Below are 18,664 nucleotides of genomic sequence, written 5' to 3'. Positions count from 1 at the left end.
CCAGTTACAATTAACTTTCGGTGGCGCAGTGTTGGCGCGAATTCCTCACATTTTGTCGAAAAGTAGGGGGACGTAGCAGGGCGAACCCTTTGTCGTTGTTTGGCGCAAATGACGCAGCAATCACATCGCTGCCTTAGATAAAAAAACTGATAAACAAGGCTGAACAACGGCATTGTTTGTGATAGTTGCATTTCTTTCTCGCCATAAGTTTACTTTCCCTTGTCAAGAGATAACCTCTCTTTAGACTAACAAAATTAACATGCCATTGCGGAGGATTCCTACTTTCATTTGGATGCCTACAGTTTAGGTATGGCATTATGCTTCTTCTATATCCTTTAATTAAATTGCTGCATCATTCGTGACGAGCTGATATACAGCAAGTTTCACTGCAAAGCGCGTGGAAACTCCTTAGTAACGTGCAGGCTGTAGCGAGAGCCCATAGTTGTATCAGCTTCGTCAAATAACTCTTTAGCAACTGGTTAGAGATGTTTTTTTAAACTAGAGGCTTCTACAAACGATCGCACGTGGCATAATACATGCCGAGCCGCCTCATACCTTTAGTACTGGGTGTCTTGCACCACAAGAAGACATTGATTAGAGCGAAAGAGTGACGTCGATGCGCAAAACGACAAAAATAAGGTACTACGATGCTGGCGCTGTCACGTTAAACAAGAAGTGAAGCTAGCGCCATCTTTCGGCCAAGAAGATCACTTCTCTGAGGATCCTGGCATGTGGGTGTCCTCGATGAAGTTATAGGACTCGTCTACAGGCAGCCAGGCGGAGAAGGACAAAAAAAGCCGTTTGATGTTGCCAATACTCGGACACAGTCAGCGTAAGTAACCTACCGTAGGCGTTGTAGCGATCACGGGAGAGCCGCTGTCACCAATCGATGCACTTCAAATTGGGGAGAAAAAAAAAATACGACGAAGTTTTTTTTCAATTTTTTACGGAACAAGAGAAGGGTCCCACTGGAACGAACGTCCACGCACGCAATAGCCGTGATTCGCGTGCGCCGAAGATTTTTGCCTTTCTTTTTTTTCGTCGTCGACCGGTAGTGGCGCAAAAAACATTTTATAAGTGCCTAACCATATCCTAATAAAAAGTAGGAACTTTTTGTAGATCGTAAGCTGCGGATTGCAGGTCCTGCGTGTACGTGCTCAATCAGTGCTGACGTGAGGGTACGAGCACCCGCTAGTAACGCGAAGCTGTTGCGAACAATTTAGGACACCATATTTGAGAGCGCTCTTTAGAGCGCATGCTCAGAACGAGCTCATATTAATAGGCTGCTAAGACCCTAAGACTAGCAATCATAATGGTGTGGAATACACGCTGCAAAAGGACTGTGGAAGCTTGCTATCAGCACGTGCTCAGCAGTCGTGCACACAGCTATGCTATGGCCGCCAGCAGTGGCGTAGCCAGGGGTGCTATGTTGCGCTTTTTGGACTCCCAGGAGACTAGGGAGAGGGAAGTGACGTCAACGACACAGCAAGCGCAGGTTGGATGTTGATTTCGTTTTCTTCTGTCAACATCCAATCTGCGTTTGCTCTAGTCGTTGACGTCACTTCCCTCTTCCAAGACTCCTGGGAGTGCAAAAAGCGCAACACAGCACCCCAGGGGAAAAGGGGGGGGGGGGGTGGGGGGGGCAGGAGGCAGGGGAAAGGGGGGGGGGGGGAGCTTATGGGGCTGAAGCCCCTGGAGCTCTCCCTCCCCCCCCCCCCCCCCCCCGTTCCAATTTTGCTGCTGGTGTGGATAAATCATCCGACAGTCAAACATTGCTGAGGCGTACCCATGGCCTCAGCAATGCTTGACAATCGGACGATCTATCCACACCAGGAACAAGATGGCGGTGTCCAAACAAAGGCTGTAGCACCATAAGACATGAACATTCCAACTACCTTACCCCTCCCCCCCCCCCCCCCCCTTTCCTCAAAAAAAAAAAAAAAATTTGGCTACGCCAGTGAATACTTCCGTCTGATTTCTGTGGCGATAGGAGGCCCCAGCAAAATGGAATATTTCGGGAGGGGGGGAAGGGGGGGGAAGCCGGGCCCCATGCCCCCCCCCCCCCCCTGCCTCCCCTGGCTACGTGCCTCATATGCGTATATGTATAGTAACAGTACATATTGTGAGAAAGCGGAGCTTGTAAAGTTACGCATGGCTGCAATGCTGACAATGTGTTTCGTGCTTTGCCACTTCGTAGGGTCTTCAGAGCTTCGAGGAGTCAAATAGATCTACTCACTTCGCTTCAAAGTCTTCGTCACTGATGTCACACATAAACATGTATTATCTAACGAACCACTTTTTCTTTTTTTCCGAAAATTATTTATGCGTTGTCGAGTGCTTAGTTGGTGCCCGAATGTGGAGCTCGCTGTTCAGACTAGATGTTAAAGTTTTGAGAACAAACCGTTCTCCTATCCAAAAGTTATACATGATTCTCAGAAATTCTCAATGAGCTGGTCGACGAAGCCCACGAATACATCGGGATGAATGGCGTCCACTACCGGGAACGCGTCCCATTTTCCCATGTTTAAGAAAATCACGAGTTATATTAACCGATGTCGACCAACTAGTGTATTCCAGAGCTTGGGCTACAGTTCAAATGTCCCGCGAAAAATTACCAGCTTCAATGAAGGCCGCAAGATGGCGACTGCTGAGACCGTTAATCATCATCATCATCAACGTCGGTAAAATGAACCACAGATCCAAACAAACACAACAAATCGGCGAGAGTGGGCAACGATCTGGTAGTGGTGGCAAGTCAAATTAAATAACGTCAACAAAAATTAAAAAAAAAAAAAACGCGCGCGCAACTTTTTTTGCTTTTTATGCGGTTGAATATTGTTTGGACACGAACATATAACTAATCGATAACGCTTTTTAACCAGATTGCCGGGCAATTAGAGACAACTCACCTCGCCGTCCGCCGCCGAGGTGGCGGAGGTGGTGGCGTCCACCGCAATAACCGCATCTACCGTTCCTACCATCGAAGCGTCTTGATGGCTCGGCCGGGGCCCTCAGTTCCCGACACATACGATGCTTAGAAACACGGCATAGCCCTGAAGCCGCCGCAACCGCAGTAACAGGTCCGACGACCGCTCAGGGCACCCTTCGCCGGCGACGCATCGCTTCGCCACCACCGCGGGCTCTTGTTTCGTCGGCACCCGCGCGATCAACACCTTTCAGAAGAAGGACGAGAGCGCACCATCACACGACGCAGAACACAACGTCACACGAGCGACTCGCCAACACAGGCATTCGGCGAGCGACACAACAACAGACGACGGTACGTGGGAGGCGGGCGGCATGCGCTGTTGGGAGCTTTCGGCGAAGAAGCGCGGTGGAGGTGGACGTTCAACTCAAAAATGAAGCGGTCTCCAGCCTGCGGTACGGCGGCCCAGTACGCTGAACGGACCGCCGGACCCTACTTGCTGCTGGTCGTCGGTCATTGTTGGCTGGCTCCGGCAAACCCAAAACAAAAAAGGGGACGCCTTCGCGGCGTATACACACACGCACGCACACGGCAGCAGCAGCACAAAGAAGCGAGCGAAAAGGCGGGAGGAACGCGTCCGCCGCTGCAGCAGACGAGCTTCGTTCGCGTTAACGCAATAGACAGGCTCACAAAACAAAAAATAGAAAAACTACATGGAATGAAAAAAATATATATTAGAGCGACAGTGTAGGGGGGGGAAAGGGAAATAAGCAGAAGAAACAAAATAGACGAGTTTAAAAAGCGAACTCGATGCGATAGCAAAAGAACGAAAAAATATAAAACGCAGCCGGCCAGCGGGAGAGTTTCGAATAAAATAAAATAAATATATATACACACGTGAATGGAAAGAGCGCATGAGAGGAGCGCGAAACCGAAGAGTAGTCTCTCTCTCTCTTTTCCTCTCTCTCTCTCTGTCGCTCGCTCGCTCTCCTATGTGTTAGATTTTTCTTTTTACTTTCGGCTGAGGTGCCTTCCCTTCCTAAGCAGCAGCAGCAGACACGCGTCACGTTTGCTTTTATATTGTTATATAAATTTTTTTTTTTGCACATGCGCCTTTTTCGTGTTTTTTTTTTTTTATTTTATTTTTTATTTAAGCTGCTTCATTTCCCTTCGTCAACCCCCTGTCCAATAGCGTATCTCCTTTTTCTTTCTTTCGTATTTTTTTTTTCGTGTGTGTGTGTGTGTGTGTGTGTGTGTGTGTGTGTGTGTGTGTGTGTGTGTGTGTGTGTGTGTGTGTGTGTGTGTGTGTGTGTGTGTGTGTGTGTGTGTGTGTGTGTGTGTGTGTGTGTGTGTGTGTGTGTGTGTGTGTGTGTGTGTGTGTGTGTGTGTGTGTGTGTGTGTTTTTAGATTGTTTTGATATTTTATTTTTTCCCTTCGATTTTGCGTTGCGTTTATTTGGCGGCTCAAAAATTTGCCTGGCAGCTTCACCTTCGTCGCTACCCGGCCCGCGTCACCCCCTCTCCCGCACTTCGATTTAACGCCAACCAATCAAACGCTGAAAAGAGACCCACGTGACCTGGTCATCGTCGTCAGTCAAACCGCTGCTTGACAGCTCCAGCTCAAACCGCGCCGCCAAAGGGCTGCGCGGCTTCCACCAAAACAGAACTTGTCGCAAAGGAAAACGGACACTCGTCTAATTGGGTGTTTTCATCTCAAATCGGGCAAGCTAAAAGGGTCTAATGTTTCATTTTCACGAAAAAAATATAAGTTTGGGGGGAATTTCTCAAATGAAGGAGGGTGCGAACCGCATCTTCCCCAGATTTTTTCTTCTCGAGTTACGAGCCGTAGAAGCCGCAGTGGCAGAAACTCGTGTTTTTGCCTGCCGTCGCAGGTCGTGTGTTTGACACCCTCTGCTGGTGCTAGTGTTTTTCTACACCCTTTTAACTTTTTCCCCTCATTTAATAGGTATTCTAAAGATACCTTGACGCATACAAATATTTTTAGGAATTTGATTCTTTTCTAAATAAAACACATGTCAAACTCGTCACTTCGGTCGCTTTTTGGTCAACTTTGACAGGTCATTACTTTGTGTGTACTTAAGGTAAATTTTCTTTCTTTGCCTCTACCAGAAATCCCAAAGCAGCCCATTTAGATATAATAATATCATTATGATATGTCGACTAGCCGCTCCGCTACCTTCACGTAAACGTTGTAAGAAATAACAAATGTTGAAAGTTTGAGATCGATTTTCTCAAAAACCCCAGTTTTGTAAATTTTTATTTTTAAAATTTTTTTAGACATATTAGTTAACTACAAAAAAAACAGTCTAGAAATATAATATTTTGGTTGTATGTCCTCTGTTTGTGCCGCTATCGCGTGAAATATGTGGACACTTGTTATTTTTCACAACGTTTACGTGAAGGTAGCGGAGCGGCTACTCAGCAGATGATAATGATATCACTATATCTATACTAGGCATACCTAGGGCTTTCTATAGAGCTAAAGAAATAAAATGTACCTTAAGTACAGGCAATGTAATGATGTGTCAAAGTTGACCAAAAATCGAGCTGAGTGACGAGTTTGACATTTTGTTTAGAAAACAATCAAATTATTAGAAGTATTTGAATACGTCAAGGTATCTTTATAGTATTTATGAAATGAGGGGGGAAAGTTAAAAAGGTGTGGGAAAAATACTAGCGCCAGAAGACGGTGTCAAACACGCGACCTGCGGCGGCAGGCAAAAACACTAGTTTCTGCCACTGCGGCTTCTACGCTTCGTAACTGAAGAACAAAAAATCTAGGGAACTTGCGGTTTGCGCTCTCCTTCATTTGAGAAATGCCCCCAAAACACATATTTTTTTCGTGAAAATTAAAAATTAGACCATTTTAGTCTGCCCGGTTTGAGATGAAACCTCCCATATCGGGCAGGCTGAAAGGGTCCAGTTTTTAATTTTCACAAAAAAATATATGTTTTGGGGGTATTTCTCAAATCAAGGAGGGCGCAAACTGCATGTTCTTAGATTTTTTGTTCTCGAGTTACGAGCCGTAGAAGCCGCAGTGGCAGAAACTAGCGTTTTTGCCTCCCGTCGCAGGTCGCGTGTTTGACACCCTCTGGTGGGGCTAGTGTTTTTTCTACACCCTTTTAACTTTTCTCTCTTGTTTAATAGGTACTATATAAATACCTTCACGTATTCAAATATCTCTAGTAGTTTGATTGTTTTCTAAACAAAATGTCAAACTCGTCACTCAGGTCGATTTTGGTCAACTTTGACAGGCCATTACTTCGTCTGTAATTAAGGTAAATTTTATTTCTTTGGCTCTAGAGAAAGCCCTAGGCATGCCTAGTATAGATATAATGATATCATTATCATCTGCTGAGTAGCCGCTCCGCTACCTTCACGTAAGCGTTGTGAAAAATAACAAATGTTCACACATTTCACGCGATTGAGGCTCAAATAGAGGCCATACAACCGAAATATTACATTTCTAGACTGTTTTTTTTTTTTCTTGACTAATATGTCTAAAAAAAATTTTAAAAATAAAAATTTACAAAAATGGCGTTTTTGAGAAAATCGATCTCAAACTTTCAACATTTGTTATTTCTTAAAACGTTTACGTGGAGGTAGCGGAGCGGCTAGTCTACAGATCATAATGATATTATTATATCTACAATGGGCTTGCTTAGGGCTTTCTGTAGAGCCAAAGAAAGAAAATTTACCTTAAGTACAGACAAAGTAATGACCTGTCAAATTTGACCAAAAAGCGACCGCAGTGACGAGTTTGACATGTTTTTTTTTTAGAAAAGAATCAAATTCCTAAAAATATTTGAATACATAAAGGTATCTCTATAATACCTATTAAATGAGGGAGAAAAGTTAAAAGGGTGTAGAAAAAACACTAGCGCCAGCAGAGGGTGTCAAACACGCGACCTGCGACGGCAGGCAAAAACACTAGTTTCTGCCACTGCGGCTTCTACGGCCCGTAACACGAGAACAAAAAATCGGGGGGGCACTTTCTACTCTGTGTTTACTTCTTTTTTTTTTTCTTTTTGCTAGGGCAGAGATGCATGCGTAGTGCTCCACAGAGTTATACAGTCAACATGGCGGAGTAAACATTCCATGAAGAATGCATAATTTCTATTTAAAAAAGGCACAATGTAAAACAAAAAGTAACGTCAGAAAATATCAATTACGGTATCAATACTGTGATACAACAATGAATGCCAATCGGGACTTTAAGCAAACCGTTACCGTGTTCCGCATGCCGCACAACGCGAGAGGACAACGCGCGCGCTTAAAAGCATGCTTTTAAGCGCGCGCCCAGGTGATAATACCATAACCGCGGGGCGCGGACTTTTTAAAAGCAAGGTTCAAAGGCTCCGGTAGTGCGATACGTGGAACACGGTAACGGTTTGCTAGAGGTCCCTATTAACGAATATCGTATACTCGACAGAGGAAGGAACTGGCACAGAAACGTTCCCACTATTTCAAAGGATCGTCAGCGAAAGTAAAAGCTTTCTCTTTGCGATGCGAACACAACGAGATGGCAATGTGAAATGCAATCTCTGGCACCACATTCACTAAAAGTTCGAAACTACCACATTCACTAAAAGTTCGAAACTAAATATTTAGGTATGTGTGATTAATTACAAATACGGCATATGCTTATAATTTAACTTCTTTTTTTTTTTTATTTGTTTCAAAACAAAAATAAATCATTCTAGCTTTAGAGCAAACTTCTTTTGTTTTCTTTTAAGGTGATGTTTAAACAAATGTTTAAACTATCGAACGAACAAAGTGAGACGGAGGCAAACGTAAAGCGTCATAACGAGCACCAAAATACTGGGAATAAAGCGAACCAAGAGAAAAGGAAGAAACTAAACATCACCACACCGGTACACACACGCGGACAAGCGTGGTGAAGCACGCGCTCATCTATGCGGCAGCTCTCAACCCACCGACACAAGAAACAAACGCGCACCAGAAATTCCAAAGTATGCTTAATACTATTTGAAGGTGCGGAAGATGCGTATCCGAACTCTCCACTTTGTGATCAAACCTCGGCAGACGATGCGTGCGAACCGGGACGCTCGCTACGAAACTGAGTTCGGCCTCAGCCGGCGCTAGAGAGCAAGTCGTCTGCTTCCTGCACAGGAGTTGCGGTGACGTCAGAACAACGCCAAGCTCTGATTGGCTGACTGAAAAAAAGACTGAAAAAATCTACCCGATATTCTTTTTTTTTTTTTTTTCAGTCGGCCAATCAGAGTTTGGCGTCATTCTGACGTCACCGCAACTCCTGTGCAGGAAGCAGACGACTTACTTGCTCTCCGCGTTCAATCCGTCTGGGCCAATCAGGCAGCGCCAATCTGCACGGAGCTCGTCTTCTTCGTGACGGTTCAACCAATCACGCACAGAGAAGGGTGACGGCGCATTCAATGTGCCTGACTGGGTTAGCCCACGATAGCAAATGCACAGAGAGAACGAGCGCCGTGACGATGTACAGACCCCTGCATCGCTTATCACCCGGGCGAAAAATGCTGAGTCACCGAGCTCTAGACGCATGCGTAGCGTCCGATATACCGTACAGCAGAGCAACAGCGCATGCTCAGAAGGCCTTCCACAGCCCAGTAGACAAAGGTGGCAGGGCGCAGAAGGCGATTGTTTTTTGCAAGGTTCTGTACAGCACTTGCCAAAGTTTTATACTGCACGCGACTCTTCTTAGCCTCTAACGAAGCACGAGACGCCCACTCCCGGCTGCCTAAATAAACACACGACGCAATTACCTAAAAAATAATAATAATTGAAAAGTCAGTTCTACTTTCCACTTTTCTTTTAAGCGCCTTTCCCTAAAAAACCACGAACTCTTTTTTTTTTTTTTTTTTTTTTGTAGCAACGCGGTATTTGTGAAGGGGAAAATAAATATTAGTTTCTTTTTCTTATTTTTTTTTTTTGCGGAAGATTTTTTTGAGGGCGTGCTTTCAGAGAAATTATACACTCTAAAAAAAAGCCCGTGCGTCAACTTTCCCGCACAGCAGTCGGAGATCCAATCACCGCAACTTACGGAGGCAGCTCAGAGAATGACACTGCCCGAAACATATGTTTAGACCCAAAAACGCAGTTTGAGTTGTGACATTGAGCAATGCAAGCGTGACGTTTTGCATTGCCTAACGTCACAACGCAGACTGCGCTTTTTGGTCTAAACATATGTTTAGGCATCGTCATTCGCTGAGCTGCCTCCCTAAGTTGCGGTGATTGGCTCTCTGAGTGTTGTGCGTGAAAGTAGACGCACGGGCTTTTTTTTAGAGTGCAACCCCTCCAACCCGCCTCGTCCCGCCGTCTCGCAAAGCCCCCCCCCCCCCCCCCCCCCCCCTCAAGTGTACAGGGTGCGGCCGCAAGGACCAATACATTTGGCACGCCTCGCTAAATTCAAATTCCAAACGTACGCGCCCCCAGTTGGGCACGCGAACGTAGTTTCGCAAAAAAGGTATATGTATATATATATATATATACTTTAAACTCAGCTCGGAGGTAGAGAAATCTTTAACATAAAGTAAAATCGGAGGTCGTGTATTTCCTATGTCCTCTACCAGCCTGTTTGTCGTCAGCACACTGGTATATATGAGGTCGCTCCCGGGTAACTTGCGCTGAAAGCAAAAACGCAAAAAGCCAATAGTAGGGCCCGGCGATGAGCAAGATAATCGCGATAGTTAATACTTTTTACCGAAATATATGAACAATGACGAAAGCTCGAGCTGCAGAACCCAGGGATCCTGGGCTCAATCCCCATCTCTTCCCGTTTCGATCTGGACGAGCATCGTATACCGGCGTGCGGTCGTGTATATCATCACTGTTGCGTGGTGCACGTTCATGACCCCAGGCTAGCAGATGCACTGAGCTGGCTAAATTTCTCATCTACAGCTGAGACACCAGACGCCCACTGAGGCTGACTAACTTCCGGCTGTAAAAATATACGCACAACATTGCGAATTTATGAGCAGTGACCACCTGAGAGCAAACTCACACACCAGTCTGCAGACGGCGAACATCCGGTATGGACCGTATGGGGCAGAGGAAATGCACGGCCGCCGTTTCTGGTGTATTTTTAATATCTTGCTACTTCTGACTTGAGCTCCGAAAAAAAAAAGACAAAACTTCTCGCGAAACTACGTGCCCCGTTTAGGGTGTCTGTTTCTTTGGAATTCGAATGTTGCAAGGCGTGCCAAATGTGTTGGTCCTTACGGCCGCACCATGTGTAGGCAAGGACGTTCAACTGCAAACCTGTTGAAGTTACTTTCACGCGGGCTCCGACGCCTGAAGGGATGATGTTTAATGAGACGTGATTAGATGATGGTAGCGTTCGTCAGTCCCGTTCTGTCCGGCGGCATCCTGGTGTGATTGGTGGGCTTTGATGAAATTGAGGTCCAACAACCTTGGCCTACATCCCCCAACCAGTGTTGCCAATTTAGCGGTTTTCCCGCTAATTTTCGCGGTTTTTGGTTCTGTTTAGCGGGATAAATTAATGTTTCGCGGGCGGCGGGATTTTTAGCCGGTTTTTAGTAATCTTGGCGGTTTTTTTAGAGGTATAGAAATCTTATATCGATTTACTGTCAACTATGCACCTGTCATATCCATAATCAGCCACAGTCGTCTTTCCTTACTCTCTGTAATGTTGTGGTTTGTGAGAGTTACCCCAATGACGTCATCAAAACAATAAGGCGTCGAATATCGGAACAGGCCTGCCTGTTTCGTGCGCGCACGTTTGAACAGCATGAATGCCCCCATGTTCCTTTGATGTTTTTGTCACTGCTTCGTGAAATGGGCCCGGTGAAGTACGCTGAAAAATTTAGAAAAGACTGGCTACAAGACCCCAAACTTAAAGACTGGCCACTGGAGGTTCCAGGTGATAGCAGACAAGCCAGGTGCCGCTACTGCAAAACGAAGCTATCTGCGAAGCACGTGGATTTAGTCGCGCACGCTGCAACGAAGAAGCATGTTTCGGCCGCTGCACCTTTCTCCTCTGGCAGGCAGACGATCTCTACGAGTTGAACGGAAGTCTGACCGGTCACACACTGCTGAAGGGTCCCTTGCCATGTTCATATGCGCTCACTCCGCGATGTTGGCTTCGGATCACCTGGGTGAACTGTGCGTAATCAGTTTCGGGACAGCGAAGGGGCTAAGCTCCTCCAGCTTCATCGGTCGAAGGGCAGTGCATTGATAAAGAACGTCCTCTCTCCTCACTCTGTTGACGAGTTGCTTTCCAACCTAGGATCTGGAAGGTATGCAACCTGATCCTAGACGAATCAACGGACATATCGGTGACCAGGCTGTTGGGCGTCGTTATCGTCTACTACAGCGAGAAGGCTGCCAATGTGGTCTCTACCTTCTTGAGCTTAATAGAACTCACTGACTCGAAAGCTCAGCCTATTGTAGACGCAGTGAAAATGTGCTTAGCCCAGTTTCGCATCGATCTGCAGAGGATGGTGGGAATAGGAACGGACAATGCAAGTCTGATGGTCGGAATCAACAACGGCGTGTATCAGAAGCTTAAAGCGGATGTTCCCAACCTCCTTTTGGTGAGGTGCGTCTGTCGTTCGCTGCATTTGGCTGTTTCAAGTGCCGTCACCGAAGTTCTTCTGAGAGGGACAAAGGACAAACACAAATCTCCAAACACAGCTAGGTGACTGGTGACATTCTTCTGAGAAATCTCGAATTTTTAGTGAGTGAGCGGTTCAGCCGGTCGCCATCAAGGCAACAGTATTACCGCGATCTCTACCAAGCCCTGTACGATGGGCATGATCCGCTCAAGATAGTACAGTCCTGCTCAACAAGGTGGCTGTCCATCAAAACAGCAGTCCGAAGAGTCCTCGACCAGTGGGAGGCGCTGAAGTCACATTTCGGCGAAGCAAGAATGTCTGAAAAGTGCTACACTGCAGAACTGCTGCATTCCATGATGCGCGATGTAAGATAATGTAATAATGTAAGAGATTTCTGCAGCTCAGCCAGGTCGAAAAGTGGATCGCATGCGCAGTATCAAAAATGCTGACATTGACGAGCAGTTTTAAAGGTGATATGACAGGTCCTTGGGGTATATCAGGCGCTTGTTCAGGGTGACTCCGAATTACGCTCAAGAATTGTGTAACCGTAAAGTTGGTCGAAAATTAGCGGTCACTAGGGAGCTGAAAAAACGCCGTTCCCGTGATTCCTCGATTGCGGGCCGGGGCACTTGGGAATATAGCAAATTTCCCGCTAAGTTTAGCGGGAAAGTTCACGTCATGTTTCCTATACTTCGTTTCAGCTTCGGTCCAGACGCAGCCGATGCTACAAGCGCGAGCATGTGGCCCAGAACAGTGCTTGCACTGCACGAGCGCGCGTGCTTGGCAGGGATGCTGAAAGCCCGGAGCTCGCGCTTGTAGCTTTGGCTGCGTCTGGACCAAAGCTGAAACGAAGTATAGACACAAATCCATAGCGGGCGAAATCGACGTCACGTGAGCTTTCGACCTATTGTTCCCCGCTTAATATAGCGGGAAAATATACGTCACCTGATACCAATTTCCTCACCAATTCTCTATGATGCATTTCATGCATCATAGGACTTTAAACGTAAGCGCACACCCAGCTCGACGCGCGTGGAGCGAAAGCTCGCGCTGCAGAACCCAGGGATCCTGGGTTCGAGCCCCACCCCTGCCCGTTTCGATCTGGATAAGCATCGTACCGGCGTGCGGTCGTGTATCACTACTGCGTGGTGCACGCTAAAGACCCCAGGCTAGTGGTTGTACTGCACTGGCTAAATTGCTCATCTACAGCGTGTGACTCGCCGCAACTTTAATGACAGACCAACTACACGGTGCATAAATATCCCAACCCCAATTATTTTGGTCGTGTTTGTATTAGCGGCGAGATGTTTCGGTGGCGCCCTCGTTTGGTTACCTTTCGTGACGTCATTACCTTGTGAACAACAAGTTCGATGGTATTTGTAAGGAGCATGGTGAAAGCCTGAAATCATAGGGCTCTCAAAGCAACACTGACAACACCGTCAAAATTGAAGTTCTTACATTCCTCGTATTTGCGCCGATGAGAGATCCTTTGCTGACGTCATAGTCAGCATTCGGCCAATGGTGGTGGGCCGACCACAGCGACGCTTTCGATCGCTCACGTCGCCAATAGCATCAGCTCGCTTCAATTTCTAGGAAACAGAAAATATATTTTCCACGACGGAGCTGACACTCAAGAGACACTTGAAACACTCTTCACGTTGTTGCATCTTTAACAGTCCCACCCTTGTCACAAAGAAACAATGACCGGACCACGATGACAGCAAAAGCACGCCGCATCCGTGCCGTGCCCCCCACACCACCATCTTGGCTGCCGTTTTGGCGGCGGCGAAGTGTGAGTCTTGCCAAAGCCCTAGTCCCAGTCGTTGTAATATTTTTTTTAATCCTACGAAGTTACTAATAATTTTAGAAACAAGTAAATTAATCTATTTCTTAATGATACAAATATTACGAATGAATAAATACTTAGGCACCATTGCGCCAGCTAGCGGGTGTTGCGAATCCTAACAGCTGGGCCGAGATAGGACTCCAGTGGCCACTATTTACGTATCACTATATTACTCTATAGAAAGCCGGCAACAGCCAGGCGGCGCCAGCAGAGTGAGAGCCCAAGGTTGTACCCTGTCTCGAGACTTGGCAAAGGGTGGACGGTCACATTGCGTGCCGACGGCTTCGATATCCGCTACGTATACGAGCGCAACCCACACATATTGGAGCATGACGCAGCGAAAAGCCTAGACTTCTTCGCAGTAAAAGCGCATTCCGGTGATACGTAGTCACGTTCCGATTGGCGCGTCGGGGCCGTAGCTTCCGCTGTACTGGCATGTGATCCGATCACGGCCTCCTGGCCTACCCAGTGTTTCTTGCTTCAGACACTATAGCTAAGCGGCGCCACCAGAATAAAAGCTCACGTTTGAACAATGCAGCCGCCACTCCCAGGGGTACCCGGTATTTCTTGCTTCTGTCGCTAGATAGCGCCAAACCAAACAGAATTGCGGGTTGCCTACAAACAAACTGCCCACGTAATACAAAAAAAAAGTATTGTTACGAAAGTTTTGGCAAATTGTTTGTCGACGACGCTATCACTTAATTTGCGCAAAGGAAAAAAAAAAGAAGAAAAAAGTTATAGCTGCGACGCGTGTTATCAATCCTAATATCGTGAAAAGGCACAGTGTGATAAAACAAATTAACGAGTAATCGTAAATCGTTTTTCTTTTTGTTTTGATATTATTGATATTTTTGTAGAAGCAACAAACGTTGTGCGTATCTCAGGAGAATGCCAGAAGCCTATACGCGAGTGCTTGTGCGAGGAAACCAGTTCGCATGCAGTCTCAGTGCTTCTGATAGCGTTCAACTTATGATAGGTCCCACGAAAGTGAGCTATTGAAACTAATTTAAATATATCACTTCACACATCGCATAACGAACACAACTCAATGCAGTATAGGGTAGGCACAATTAAAAAAAAAAAGGTTGAGTACGTAACACGAACACCGTCTTCACTGTGTGTTTACTGAGCACAGCAGTTATTATATCGGGGACAAGTCAGTTCGTGTTTCAGCCTCCATTTTCGGAATCACGCTATGAACAGGCTAGAATTATCAATGAATGTTTTATAATGCTCGTTGCTTTTCGCAGGTTTATCAATTGGTTTAGTCACCATGAACAAAACAAATAATAGAACAATTGCGGTAGTCTGATTAACTTTCAAGGGACCATGACGGCTACCCTTCGATATAAAGTCCGCCGAGCGCGATAAATATGAAGACGGTATTTACAGAGCGCGACGTTCAGCACGCCCCAAGTGATACCCGGCTTTTTCTGTTTCCTTCACGTATATTTGAAAGTCTCACCAAACTACTAGCGTATAGTGTAAAGTGTTTGTTTGGAAAACCCACCTAGTCGGTAAGCTTTGGTGCTTCTTAATATACTGCCTTTTGAGCGAAAATGTGCGAAAGCGCCAATGTCATGTTCGCGCAGTGTCGCACAAAGTCATTCTGAACGAAAAATATAAAAACAAACACCCCGTGTATTACATTAAAAAGGAGCTTTTTTCGTAGATAAACCGAGACTGCACGATGCACGCGGACCTATATGAGAAGTTACACGGTGACAACCGACTGAAGAAAATATGCCTTATTTAAAACACACGCTATTGTGATAGTTGCAAAATATGTAATGAGTTTAACAAATAGAGAGAAAGAGAAAAGCAGCTCTGTGAAGCGTGTAAGCTTGTCAAGCTCTCACATTTTCTGCCTCAACATTTGTCCATTTCTTTTTTTTTTTCTTTTTTTTTTTTTGGGGGGGGGGGGGGGGGGGGGGCGGGGAGTTATTCAAGAGGTAGTCGCGAATAATCATATTAGTTTGAAAATGTTCTTCGAACACTGCTGATGTTTTGGCAAAGTGTTTGTCTTCCCGCTTTAGATTGAACTCACACTGTTGTTTGTGAGATTGCTTTCTTAACACGTGAAACTGCGACGGCGTTCGTTCCAGCTCCGACTGCCATGCCTATCCGAATAACTCGACTTTTGTTCAGGCGCGAAGCAGTGCGTGACCTCGGTGGCTCCGAGCAAAGCGCCGGCCTCCGGATCCGCAGTTGGCGGGCTTGAATCCCGGCCAAGGTGCTCGCAAACTGCCGGAGACTTATTGCGGAAAAGGCGCCGCGTAACCGAGCTTTTAGTTGCACGTCAAAAGATGACTTCAATACAAAGATGGATTTGCATTAAAATTCAGTACTAGAATGAATTCACTACTGCGTGGAGCACGTTAAAGACCCCATGTTGGCAGTGGTACTGCACCGGCTAAATTTCTCAGGTCGCCCATTGAGGTTGACTAACCTCCGGCTGTCTGAACATACATACAACACAATTACTTTATAAGGGCGTGTACACCCAACGGGGTAGTTTTGTCGCGGCAAAAAACAATCATTAAGAATCTCTCAGAAACTGAGTGGTGCGTGCTTTGAAAGAACGACGCCGATCCGAAGGAAAAACATTCATTATTTAATCTATCAAAAAAAAAAAAAAAAGTAAGCAACGCATTTTTCGTAGACAAATGCGTTGGTCCACGAGAGCGGTGGGCACCGCGCATGCGCACAAACTCGTTTCTCAAATAGCGAATAAACCGCGCGTCAGTGCTGCCACCTTAGCGTAAAGTCAGAAGTATGAGCCGATGACGGGCACGAGCGCAGACTTGCTCAACGCGAAAGCCTATGTGAGACTGTCGCGTTGCACCCGGCTGCCAAGCTAAGGAACAAGGTTCGAACCCCGCTCGGCTCGTCTCTTGCTTCTATTAGTCTGTACTCTTCTGGGACGTTCCAGCTTACTTCTCGCACTGTAACAATTGCATGTCCTGTTTCGGAACGTGCCTAGACGTATCGCGCGCAGAAAAGAAGCGGCAGCGCGCTGCTTCGAGTCATGTGTCACCCTCCGTCGCCGACGCAGGATGCGCGGTAGGGCTTTGGTTTTATTTCGAGAAACATCTTCGCTTTATCAACCATTTGCTTTCAGTTCTGAATTAATTGTCCGTTTTTATTCCTGAAAATACAACACCACTCACTGTGAGATAATGCTAAAGGGTCACTGATAATCCAATACAGACATTTCTGTATTGTCCCGAACGAGCGGAAATGATCCCTAGACATCACCCTGAAACTTCCAAGAGTAAAAATCACGTAACTGCAACGGAAACATTTGCAGACACTTTGCAGACGCGTACTTAAAAGTGTGGTGCAACGATATTCAATTGCAATGTTTTTTTTTTGTTGTTGTTGTTGTTTTTTTTTTTTCACTTTACACGAGCTTATTGGCACTACTAGGACTCAAGGATACTCGCACGCAACGCCACTGGCCCAGGAACTCCTTTGTTGCGGTGTAGTTACAAGGAAAAAAAGGGAGCGTTTTCGTCCATCTCTCCTTCGCGAAACTTGACGTAATTGGGGGATCGCAGTACCCCCAGTGACGATATTTGAATGTGGCTCATAGATTGGACCCGAGCACTGCGAGAGCACTCGATTTGGGCTCGTGATAATCGATAGTTCAAGAAGGATTCGGGTAGTGGCCCATGTACAATCGTTGCAATGACGACAATAGCCGAACCATAACAATGTCTGGAACTGAGCGCGTGTCCTGTGCCTTGCCAACCCCTGCGCGCGGCTATGATCAACATTGGCGGCATATAATCGGCTCCAGATCACGCGGCCGCTTGTTCTGGCTGCGAGTTGAGGGGGTGAACGCTGCTCGTTTTTCTTTATTTTTTTTTCTGCGACTTCGATTGCGTGTGGTGAGAAACGAACGGGTGTTTCACAAGTCACTAACGTCAGAGATCCGTTCTAAGCGGTATTCGCGCAAAGTACAATAATCGTTGCATCGCCCCTTTAATCCGCGCTCAAAATGATGGCCCAAGCTCCTGCCAGAAACGCAAAGCTAGCGTTTGGGTGCGGTCTACGGTAAGTCCCTAACTTGTCGCGTTAAAATCGAAGCCTGTCGCCTGACTAGCCACAAACACTCAGCCCGTGATAAGGTCGTTTCATTATTCTTGTCTTGGCAGCAGCATGCCCGTGCAATTCCCTATACAACTTCTAAAGAGCAAATAACAACAAACGCTAGAATAAACACCGCGTACCCCCAGAATGCAAAACGGCAAAAAGGCGGGCAAAAAAAAAAAAAAAAAACCGCAAAACAAAAAACCTTTGTTGTCCATCCATACATCTCAATCATGAACAATTTCAACACGCTCGAATACGCTTGTATGGCGCTCTGTCAAAGTCCCGTGCGCACACTCTAATCAATCAAAGAGAGAGAGAGAGAAGAAAAACTAGCATGAAAGCTAAGCAAGAAATAGTCCAGCGAGCGTTGGTACCACGCGGTCATCCTTGAATCTCTCGAACGAACACAACACGGATCAGGCGACGTGCGGCACACCGTATCTGTTCCGCCAAGTTTCCAACGAGCGGGCAACAAAGTAAGATTCAAGAAAAGAAATGAAAGGAGACGCATTCCGGGTGTGAGAACATGCCCCTACTCTGCGCTTCGCCGGTCCTTCCATGTAACCTATCAATAACGCGATTTAGGGTCGTTGTTTTTGTTTTTGTTTTTCTCTCTCTCTTAAATTTGTTACCTATTCGATGCCCAGCCACAACTACAGAATGCGCTCGTCACATTCGAATAAATATAAATAAAAAAAGAAATAAAAAAAAGATCCCAACCGACACGAGACACGCATTTGGGCAACACGTACATACGACACGAGGCTATGGTAAACACACAGAAGAAAAAAAAGAAAAAAAAAACCGGAAGGTATTAGATTCGTTTTTAAATTTATTTTATACAACAGAATGCATTCCATGAACAATCGAATGAAGATAAAGTGGAAAAATTTATTTGCATTTATGTCGCTTTTTTTTTTCTTCTTCATTTCATCGGAAGAACATAAGCATGTTCGGTAAACCGTGCTTTAAAAAAAAAAAAAAAAAAATGCGGCAGTTCGAATGACAATGGTTACTTATATTCTTGTTTGCTGTCTTTTTTTTTTTTTGAGATTGAAGGCAGAAAAGGCATTTACGGCTACCTACATCTTCCACCCGTTCTCCGCTCCTAAATTAAAAAAAAAGGGGAAAAGGGAAACGAATCTTTGGTTACGTTCTTTTATAAAACATTTCCTCTCCCTGAAAAAAAACATGGACAACA

At 45.9% G+C, this 18,664-nt stretch overlaps 1 pseudogene; it reads right to left on the bottom strand.

Annotated features, from left to right (window-relative positions):
- Window positions 1-3,165: 3,165 nt before the first annotated feature.
- LOC115313732 lies at window positions 3,166-3,842 on the bottom strand (annotated as a pseudogene).
- Window positions 3,843-18,664: the final 14,822 nt, after the last annotated feature.

This window comes from Ixodes scapularis, unplaced genomic scaffold (assembly GCF_016920785.2).
Source record: "Ixodes scapularis isolate PalLabHiFi unplaced genomic scaffold, ASM1692078v2 PGA_scaffold1__304_contigs__length_218370807, whole genome shotgun sequence".
NCBI classification, from domain to species: Eukaryota; Metazoa; Arthropoda; class Arachnida; order Ixodida; family Ixodidae; genus Ixodes; species Ixodes scapularis.
The sequence above is the reverse complement of the archived record's forward strand: the minus strand, read 5'-3'. Positions and strand labels throughout refer to the sequence as shown.